The sequence below is a fragment of the Polistes fuscatus genome, unplaced genomic scaffold (genome assembly GCF_010416935.1).
Source record: "Polistes fuscatus isolate 324 unplaced genomic scaffold, CU_Pfus_HIC Scaffold3, whole genome shotgun sequence".
NCBI classification, from domain to species: Eukaryota; Metazoa; Arthropoda; class Insecta; order Hymenoptera; family Vespidae; genus Polistes; species Polistes fuscatus.
This window is the reverse complement of record NW_025113107.1, coordinates 15,192,664-15,204,372: the sequence shown is the minus strand read 5'-3', so window position 1 is coordinate 15,204,372 and position 11,709 is coordinate 15,192,664.

The following is an 11,709-nucleotide window of genomic DNA, read 5'->3' as shown; positions in this document are numbered from 1 at the left end:
TCTCCCTATAACTATCTTTATCAATCTTCAACAACCCTCTCGCTCAACTGTCTCTTTCTATTTTTCCTATCGAGGTTTGACTAGTAGTGGTAGTTCAGCGGGGATGGCGAGAAAGGGTACGCTAACCCCCTTCAAAAGAGATAGAGAAAAAGAGATAGAAAATAAGAGATAGAGAGAGAGAGAGAGAGTGAATGATAGAGGGAGAAAGATAGAAAAAGAGAAAGATAGAATCGGAGAGAACAAGCCGAAGGTCCGCAAGGCGCGGCCTTTCGAGCAGACTCGACGCCCGCTCGATAGAGACCGGCCCGTTCCGGCCAATGGCGGTGGCGAACGATGATAAAGCCGTAGTCCGATTGGTCGACGTGGAATCCGTGGCTGACACGTACGCGACGGTACGCAGAAGAGAAGGAGAGAAAACTATGGAGAGAGATGGTACTGGTCCCACCAGCTGCAGCATCCCAACTTTCCTTCGTACCGGCCAACCGAGAATGGGAGTCATCTGGCGGTCTCTCATCGAGTCTACTGTTCTTTCTCTCTCTCTCTCTCTCTCTCTCTCTTTCTTTTTTTCTTACTATTCTCTAACGCTTACGCATGATCTCTTATTTTTATTTCGTTACTTTTTCCTTTAAAGTATCCTCCTTTTCCTTCACTTTGATTCCCAGAGGAAATTTTTCAAAAATAACCAAATACACCGAGCAACAAGACTTTCCTCTTTCCTTATCTCTTATATTCTAAGTTCGTTGAAATGTTTTTTATATCCTCGGGGAAATTTTCCTTACTCATAGTTATTATATTTTCGTTTTATGTATATCGTTTCGTTGATCTTGTAATTGGGGGGGATTGACGAATTAATTAACTCGTTATAATACTACTAGAAGATGACATTAAGAGTTCATTTAAATTCGATTCGGTACGACGTTTACTATTGCTTAAGAACTTTGTCATTTAATAGTCGCGCGAATTGCTTATTGTTAGCATAAGTATCCATAATTATTACATAACGCATTTATCATTCTAAAAAAAGAAAAAAAAAGAGAAGAAAGAGAAAAATATCAGCACTTCTGTTAAATTATCTTCTCGCATAAAATATTATTAATAAAATTACGATAAGTGCAAACGATCGAGGCTTCGTTTAATTTTCCTTTTAACCCATAGGTGTAAAAGATCAGACCGATTATCGTTAATACTTCGTTCAATAGTTTTCCACTTATTTCCAGAAAAAGAGAGAGAGAGAGAGAGAGACAGAGATTGTCATAAAAATTGTTAGAATTCCTCGAGTAGTTTATCAAATCTATAAAAATGCAGTTAACGTCAAACATCTGTAAACCACCACCACCACTCCCACCACTACCCCCTTCCCTCTCCCCTGCTTTTTTCTATTCACTCTAACTTAGCGTAGGCCGATTGCATTATGTAAAATACGGTGCACGCCTCGCTAGATTATCTCCTTGTGTAAGAGTAAATAAGTGCAAAGATATAACGGTTAATTTCCGTGTTAACCGCGTTTTATCGCGACGTCTATCCGCAGCCAGCCGCCCAAGCAGCAGGATGCCGGGTCTTTCAGTGTGAATCTGCCGTGTGGTACTAAAAGACTGCCCCCCCCTTCCCTACCCCCTTCGTACAAATACCAACTAACACAAACTAACAGAAACAACGACAGAGAAAAGAGAAAGAAAGAGAGAAAGGTTCGCATCGTTGCTTCCGTGTGCGTTCTCTACCTCGTATTCGTTACGTCGAAAGATATCTCCTGCGTCTACTCCGTACATGTCGTCTAAGAAAAAGAAAAAGAGAGAGAGAGAGAGAGAAATAGAAATACTATTTGAAGTTAGAATAAAATAGAATACGAGAGTTCGAGATTAAATGTAAAAGTAATAAGATCTCGTTATAACAGATTATAGCTTTTACGTGGATCAATTATCGATGAATATCATTTTTTTTGTCTACTTTAGTCTCTCTTTTTTTTTTTGTTTCGTACAAATGGCCCATTTACTTATTTGTTAGAGAGATAAAAGTATTCGTACAATAGTAATAATATTTCTAGTATTAAGTATTAGACAGTAATAATATTTCCACATTGCTAATATACGAATACTTTTGTCTTTCAAATAATATTGGATCATATGAATTGCAGGAAGATAATAGTTAATAATTAGATTTGTATAACACACTCTAACTTTCTTGCAATACAGTAGACTAAAAAATACGATATAAAAATTGTGATTATCATCTCATAAAGCTGTTATATATAGTACAAAATTGTATTCCTCTAATTTGCGATTATTTCCCAATGACAATATAACACAGAACAAACTGCATTGTTATACTTGTATTCTATACCTGATATCTTTGCGAACGAACAAATAAAAAAGAATAAAAAACCTTGAAGTAACTGTCAAAGAGAATACAAAAAATATAGTTCATTTATATTTTAAATCTGCAAGAAAAGAAAAGAGAGAGAAAGAAAGCAAGAGTAAGAAAAAAATAAAGAAGAAGAAGAAGAAGAAGAATAAAAAGGAAGAAAAAAGCATAAAAAAATGGAGACGGAAGAGGTTAAAGGAGCGCGTATACACGCACGTATGTATATTTATGCGGGACAACGTCACGCGAGTAAACGCGGTCCCCTCGTTGGAAGCAGGACGCGTCGTCCTGCTTGTCCTCCTCGTCCTCCTCGTCGTCGTCTTCTTCGTCGTCGTCTTCTTCGTCGTCGTTGTCGTCGTTGTCGTCGTGTTTCGCGGCTGGCTCGACGAAAGAGCGGCGTGTTGGTGAACGAGCCTGACGTGGATAAATGGTAGGTTTCCCCGCGGGAGACGGGTACTCGCTGATCTTCCGGGCCCCGTTCTCTTTCCATGCTCACACAGCTGATCCTTGACTATATCAAGAAGAAACTCTTACTAAAGCGAACATATCGAGATACGTATAAGTTATTTTACGATGATTTTTTTCTTATTTCTATTAGATATATTTTAAGGTAAGTAAATGTTTAGGTACTCTTAATAAACTTTTCAACGTTTAGCTTTTAGAATGGGATTGATTAAATAAAAGGTTTTGAAATTATTTCTATTGTTATTGAGGTACACCTTTTTGATGCTTAAATGTGCACGGTGAACTATTTGATTCTATCACAAGAAACTTAATTGAATAATAATTATTTTTCGTACGTTTTTATTTTAGTAAAGTTTTTTTTTATTAGTAAAAATAAATTAAGTATGTGCAATTTTTGAAATAGGAATATAAACTTCTATGCAACATGGAGTCTTTATTTTCTAAAATTCCAGTACTCAAAAAAGATATATAAATATCTTACTAAAGCGAACATATCGAGATACGTATAAGTTATTTTACGATGATTTTTTTCTTATTTCTATTAGGTATATTTTAAGGTAAGTAAATGTTTAGGTACTCTTAATAAACTTTTCAACATTTAGCTTTTAGAATGGGATTGATTAAATATCAAAGGTTTTGAAATTATTTCAATTGTTATTGAGGTACACCTTTTTGATGCTTAAATGTGCACGGTGAACTATTTGATTCTATCACAAGAAACTTAATTGAATAATAATTATTTTTCGTACGTTTTTATTTTAGTAAAGTTTTTTTTTATTAGTAAAAATAAATTAAGTATGTGCAATTTTTGAAAAAGGAATATAAATTTCTATGCAACATGGAGTCTTTATTTTCTAAAATTCCAGTACTCAAAAAAGATATATAAATATCTTACTAAAGCGAACATATCGAGATACGTATAAGTTATTTTACGATGATTTTTTTCTTATTTCTATTAGGTATATTTTAAGGTAAGTAAATGTTTAGGTACTCTTAATAAACTTTTCAACGTTTAGCTTTTAGAATGGGATTGATTAAATATCAAAGGTTTTGAAATTATTTCAATTGTTATTGAGGTACACCTTTCTGATGCTTAAATGTGCACGGTGAACTATTTGATTCTATCACAAGATACTTAATTGAATAATAATTATTTTTCGTACGTTTTTATTTTAGTAAGTTTTCCTTTATTAGTAAAAATAAATTAAGTATGTGCAATTTAAAAAGAAATAAAAATTTCTTTGCAACATGGAGTCTTTATTTTCTTAAATTTCAGTACTCAAAAAAGATATATAAATAAGATTCAAAGAATATATTAGCGTAAAAACATTTTTCTCGATTATAAATCGATAATATTTTTAATATAGTAGTACTCAGTTATATTCTTAAATAAAACCTCTTTAACGATATACATATTACGTATTACTGATTAGAAAATCTCGTTGTTATCGAATAATAACAATAATTAATAATATTCGCATCAATATATCGAATTGAGAAACGATAAAGAAAGTTTATTCTCGAGAAAAAGATATGACTTCACACAATGAAATCCGTTCACACGGATGATTTTGAATCTTGTTTTATTTTGTTCGTTTATTCTTTCTCTTTTTCTATCTGATCTGTCTTCTTCTTCTTCATCTTCTCCTCAACGAGAAGGCGATAATTAATTCGTCGAAAATGCGCGAGGTTCTCCGGGCAGCTACGGCGAATATGAAATTGGATGACGAAGCGATAACGATCCGTCGTTTCTCTCTTCAACATTTACGCGGAAGCCACGCTTCTTCTTCTTCTTCGTTCGTTCGTTGGTTCGTTCGTTTATTCGTTCGTTCGTATAACTTCGTTTCCATTGTAAACGCCGCACATCGTACGGTCGTGTCAGTCTTTTGCGGTGGAGGCGTACCGAAAGACGAATAATAAAGAACAAAAAAGAAAAAGAAAAAGAAAAAGAAAAAGACAAAGATAGATAGAAACGGACACAAGATGGAATAAGAGAAACGTGGCAGGTCAGGCAGAAGGAAGGTAGCACAGAAGAAGAGTTTTATCTGATCACGAGCGCGCGAATATCCTCCCAACTTCCGGCGGCCAACCTGTGATTACCACGTCGATTGTCTGCAAATGGAAGCTGAAAAATGTGCATCTCGGATTTCTTTGAGAAAGAACGTGCGCGCACCCACACACACACACACACACACGTACACGCATACAAATATATTATAAAGAATAAGATTAACGAGTAGAATTCAAACGGAAGGGGGTGGTGCTATTAGTTTAAACGAGATATTTCCGATTTTTCAAACGATTTCATGAAAAATGCATTGCGGATTGCAGACGCATGGAAAGAAAAAAAAATACATATAACGAATATGATTGAGGAGTAGAATTAAGAGGGGGGAGAAAGAGGGTTAATTCGATTTCGTTCGCAAGAAATCTCGCGATTTTCGCGAACGAGGATTATACTTCCCTTTTCATCCGGCAAATGCATCCTGATAACTAAATTATTCTAAATAAAGGAAGGAACAAAACAAAAAATAAAATAGAACGGTAAAGAGGAGAAGGATAAGGATGATAGTAATAATAATGATAATAAAAAATAGGAAAAGAAAAAAAAATAGAAAAGAACAATCGGTGACCCTGTTCCAACGGAGCGGTACGCTTCGGCGAAGCGCAATTAAAATTGCTATTCTCTCGCAATTAGCGTTAATCTCGTCTGATTACGGAAGTAAGTACTCGGAAATTCAAGCTCAGTACTACAACGCTTTTTATCCTTAATAAAGGATGCGATTTCTTCCACAGAGAGAAGATAAAGAGAAGAGGGAGAAGAATGAAAAATTAAAAAAAAATATTTTTTTGACATTTTTACGTATTATAACATTAAATAATAATCCTTAAAACGAATTGAGCTTTATCATAATTCGAGCTTATTGTTAGACGAAAAAGGAAGAAAGAACGTTCGTTATTTCGATATTAATTCAAAATTGGTTCGTCCTTCGTACGAAAAGACAAGCTTCCTTTGATCAAATTCGTATCTTTTTTTAATTTTCGAAATGATTTTTTTCCTACTCCTTAAGGAGATATTCGTATCGTATACGGACCGACAAACGCAAACCGATATTCATCTAATTAATACAAACAAAACGAGCTGCGCCGAATGATGAAAAAACGAGAAGATAACCAAATCCCCCGAACATTAGAATATGTATCGTTCGAAATATCGCATTAGCGGTAAGATCGGCAAAACTTGTGTACAAGGACGGTTGGGAGGGTGGAGGGGGGGGGAGGGAGAGTTAATGGCTGGAGAGAGGGTGGAAAGAGGGCGGAGGGTGTTGGTGCAGTGGGAACGAGGAGGAGGAGGAGAGAATATTCTCTTTCGTCGTATATAAAAATGTTAATTTCATGGTTCTCGTTGTTATGCTAAGCGATGCATCGCACGTGACGTTCACACGATAGAAAAAAATGCAAAGGAAAAAAAAAGAAACAACGGGAGGAAAAAGGAGGGAAAATGAAAAATGCGAGAAAGAGAAAGAGAAATTCTGAACGCACGCATACACACACACACACACACATATACGAGAACGCGTGGCTCGTTCTCTTCTATAAATTCGTGTCCCTTTTTCCCTCGACTTTCCGTGATATTTACGATCCTGAAAATGCGATCCAGACACCTAAGGCGGTTGTAACGCGAAGAAATGAAATCCTCATTACTCTTTCGGCCGTTCCGCGTTCTGTCCTCGCTCGCTCGTCTCTTTCTCTCTTCTTCTTTTTCTTCTTTTTTCTCTACCATGGCGACGCAGCGATTTATTTGAGCTTCGTCTTTATTAAAATCCCGTAAATTTAGACCAAACCGACACTACCTTTCGTAGAGTTCCTTGCTTAACTATCGCTACTCGAATCATCCAAATTTTCTTCCATTAAAAAATACTTTACTTATGTCAATTAATAATTTCGTAAAGGTATACTTCAATCGTATACGCGATAGAAAAAATAATTAGAAAAAAATAGGAGTGAGAATTTTTTGTGCCTTTAAAAAAACATATAATCGATATTTTCAGCTCGTAGGTGGAAAGAAAAGAGAAAAAAATAAAAAGAATAAATGTTAAAAATAGATGGGGGAAGTGTTTGCGATCGATCTGAAAGAAGAAGAAGAAGAAGAAGGAGAAGAAGGAGACACTTGAAAAATATGTCGTTTGTCGTATTGTTTGCGTAGGTGTTAGGTAGAAGCGAGAAAGGTGGCTTGTTAAACGAGACGAGACAACATCAGAGGGATGCCGCCGTCGAGTTGAAGAAACGTTTCATCTTTCTCTTTCAGACTAATCGAAAAGGTGGGAGATCGAAAGAAAGAAAGAAAGAAAGAGAGGGAGAGAGAGCGAGCGAGAGGGCTCGTAGAAAAGCTCGGAGCTTTGTGTTTATCCAGACGGAAGCAAGCCAGGAGGTGTCTCCTCCATATAACCCCCCCCCCCTCCGCCCTTCTTTTTCTGGTCGATTCGCACCTCCGATGGCTGTCACACGCACCCTCTCTTTTCCCGTGGATGCTCGCACCCTTAACGGCGATTATTATTACGTCGGACACACAAACGAAGACTCGATGACGAGTAAAGTACGGTAAGAAACATCTTGTACGGTAAATAAGGATAAGATAACGATCGTACAGTCGACAAAGAAAATATTCGGACACCAATATAGATTTGATATTAATATGTTTTATATTTTTTGATTAAATATAAAAATAATTATAAAAATTATATTATGCTCTATCGATAGAGTATGATTTATATGAATAATAAAAATAGATCAAATATTTATTTATAGTATATATCGTTGTTTCAATAATGGAAAAGAATTGTAGATGTAGGTAATCATTTTCTTAGTGGAAAATGAGAAAATCGTATCGCGAAATTTCAAGTCTTTTTAAAATTAGTAACAGTACTGTAGCAAACGTCAAAATGATATAAAAATGAAGACCAGATCGAATTCACGCGTGACATTATTAGAAAAATGAAGAAAGAATCGCTGACAAGTGCTTCAAAAACGGTGCTATATAAAAATACAATGCTACGGGAAGAACGTATAATAGTTCATTCGGAAAACGTGGGTAAGTGGTTTCGTACAGAAGGTTAAAACGAACTGATAATCAAGCGAACACCGTATATTAATGCAATAAACAGAAATAAAATACTTCAATTTATTAAAACATATATTTCTAAAGAAAATAAATGATGGAATGACGTTACTTTTGCCGATATGATTAAATTTAATATTTATGGTGGTGATAGGAGAATAAGAGTACGGAAAAATGCAATTTATAAATATCAAATCTATATTGGTGTCCGAATATTTTTGCGACCGACTGTAGAAGGCCGTATCAAAAGAAAACTATTATTACGAAGACGTGTTTTTTATTTTCTTTCTCTTCTTATCTTCTCTCTCGCTCTCTCTCGCACTCTTTATATTTTTATTGTGTATTTTATTTTGATTAAAAAAAAAAAAAGAAAAAAAAAGAACAAGAAAATATACGTCAGCTACCTTTTCCTCCTGTCCTTCGCAGTCGTTGTCGTCAAAGGTACACGATTTCTTCGACGTTCAGATCCCTTCGAAAAGGGTAAAGTTTTTTCGGTAATCTCGCGAACATCCCAGGAAAGAGTCTTAGCGAGTGTCCGGCACCACTCTTCGGGCACCATTAAAGCACCGACAATCTTAATCCCACGTACGGTACGCGTTGCGGCAACTTCCAGCTACGATTTCAGCATAAAGCATAAGACTTTATGGTTATTCGACGTACGACTCGCTGACGGTCCTGACTTTGCAAACACGATGAAAGAAGAAAAGAGTCTTAGCGAGTGTCCGGCACCACGCTGCGGCACCATTAAAGCACCGACAATCTTAATCCCACGTACGGTACGCGTTTGCGGCAACTTCCAGCTACGATTTCAGCATAAAGCATAAGACGTTATGGTTATTCGACGTACGACTCGCTGACGGTCCTGACTTTGCAAACACGATGAAGAAGAAGAAGAAGAAGAAGAAGAGGAAGAGGAGAAGGAGGAGAATCATGAAGGGAAAGGAAAAAGAGGAAAAGGAAGAACGCGACAACGGTGCTAGGCTACGTTTTGCTACCTGAACAATCTTTTCTTCTACCTTCCAGAATTTCTTCTCTATATATCTGTGTATCTATGTGTTTGTGTGTGTGTATCGTGTAAGGGTGGAGAAAGGAAGAAAAAGAAAAAAGGAGAAAAGAAATAATATAGATAGATAGATAGAGAAAAGAGATTTTGAGAGAGAGAGAGAGAGAGAGAGAGTTAATGTGTAGCCATTGTGACGGAATTTTGATAACGACAGGATACACCACGGGACATCCTGCGGAGTTTACCGTGATTCGGACGTCGAGCATAATTCTCGTAAAATTCTTAGCTTTATGATAATGTCTACCTATTCTCTACCTTAACCCACGGACTGGAGCTAAGTTAACATAAGACGTCCACTCTCCACTCGTTGTCTTCCTTTTCTCGTCCTCTCACGAGGAGTACCTCACCGACCGATAATTGTATTTTTCGTTTTTCTTGGTTTTTTTTTTTCCCCTTATCGCGATCGTCAAGGAAACCTTTTAGAATTTTTCCTTTCTTTTCCCATAGTCAAGTATCATTCCTTCGTTAACTTTTGTAACGAAGCTGACTCGAAAACGAGATTAGTGTAACTAAGGGAACTCGGGTGAAAAAAATTGATATTTACTTCGATTAGAAATATGTATTAGAAAGATAGATTTAAAAAATTATATCGTTCGAAATATCTATATTTATCATTTTAATTATCATAAATAATTTATTTCTCTTATGGAAAATTACTAGATAATATATATATATACTTAGAACAATATTTATATCTAAAATTTAATTGTTTAATAATATTTCTAATAATTCACTTTTATCGTTTGATAGTTGAACAACGAAGTTTCTTATTTAACGGAACTTCTTCTTCTTCTTATCTTTTTTCGAATTATAAATTCGTCGTTAATAAATGAATGCATCTTTAAGCAAAAAAAAAAAAAAGAAAAAAATAAAAGTGCGAAGTACTCTTTTAATTCGAGATAAAGCTTCAACTGTGTGTTCTTCTTGATTCGGTGAGAACTCTCGTACTCTCGAGTTTTCGAGCTTCTAAAATCGGACGACTAAGACGAAGACGAAAACGAAGAAGAAGACGAAGACGAAAAGGAAAAAAATCTTTTCCAGTTGCTGTCGATAAGATCTCAGCGTTAACACGTTACTCTTTAAAGTTATAAAGTCCCGTTCTCGAGCTTCTACAGACTCGATTCTCCAGAGAGAGAGAGAGAGAGAGTAGAAAAAAAAGAGGAAGGGTACTCGAGTGGAAGATAGAAGAAAGTATCAACTCGATCTTTATCATCTCGTGCAGGTTTAAAGCTGGTGCGAATGCGCCAGGAGACGTCGACGAGTCTTTTCGGTTTACCGAATACGCGCCTTCTTTTTTTTCCTTTTCTTTTTTTTTTTTATATTCGCGAAGTCAGCAATTAAAGGTAGAATGAAACGAGGAAAAAAAGGCGTTCAATGCTCTTTTCTCGCGCCTTTCAAAACTTTTCCCCAAAAAATTTAGGAGAAATGTTTTTTTCTTCTTTCGAGTAGGTACCCCCATCGTGGTAAGTAATTGACGTTTAAAAATGTTTTCTTTTTTATTTTTTTTTTAACCCTAATCGAACTTTCCACGCAATGGACCAAACAATTTCCCACGTAAACGCGAAACTTAATCTAATCGAAAAATTAATTATATAATATTAGAAGAAAAATAACACTGGAAGAGAGAATAACAATTATTTCGTTCGATTTAGATAAAATTTCGCAAATCGTAGCGTTCGATTTCGATGTCGAAATGTTTTGGGTAAACTCTGTGGTAGGAGGAACGAGACGTTGCTTCAAAGGAACATAGTATTCTAAATTTGGAAACTAAAAATAACGAGAAGAGAGAGAGAGAGAGAGAGAGAGATAGTCGTGCGCGTTGTATCGACCACCCCCCGAGTTTCGTTTTTAAATCAAACTTTTATAACAATTTTCTCTTTTATTTCCTATTCCCCTGCCCCTCCCACCCCACCACGCCCTTCTCTATAACATAGTTCAACAGATTTTATAATTAATAGAATTTTGTTTTTTAACCAGATATTATATATATAAATCAATAAATATATAAATAAAAATTAAATTATAAATCAATAAATATATAAAGTCGTTAATAGTTTGAATTTAGCTAAATAAGATGTTTGTACGTATTTACATGTAACATGAACAGTTAGACTCTGTTTATCTTTATACACCTTTCTTCTTCTTCTTCTTCTTCTTCTTCTTCTTCTTTATATACCTTTTTCATTTCGTCTCTTTCCTTTTATTCTTTCTATTCTCAATAAGACTCGACTTCGACGATGCCGATAATTAAAATACATTCGACGAGTTATAAAGCCTTAACGACGTGTGCGCTCCTCTCGTTTTTTGCTACATATCCTTCGTTTTACGATACTATTTATTGCTTATTTCGTTGAGCCTTTCCATTTCATTGGTTTTGGTTCGTCTACTGGCAGCAACACCCGCGGCGCCTTCATTTTTTCAAACCCTCGACGGCTCTTAAAAATCCTTCGTAAAATAGAGGGGAATAACGGGGCCGGAAGGGGAGGGTGGTGGTGGTCGAGAAAGAGAGGAAGAGAGTACGAGAAAACAAGTACGATTATATTATAATATCTATTTTCCCAAGGAACGTATATTTTATTATTCGCGATTCAAATTCTTTCTTTCTCCTCTTTTGTTCTCCGTTAATTTTTTTCTTTTTTTTTTTTTCAAATAAAATAAACTTTCATTAGATTTCAAAAGACAGTTTCCTTCCATTTAAGTTGCA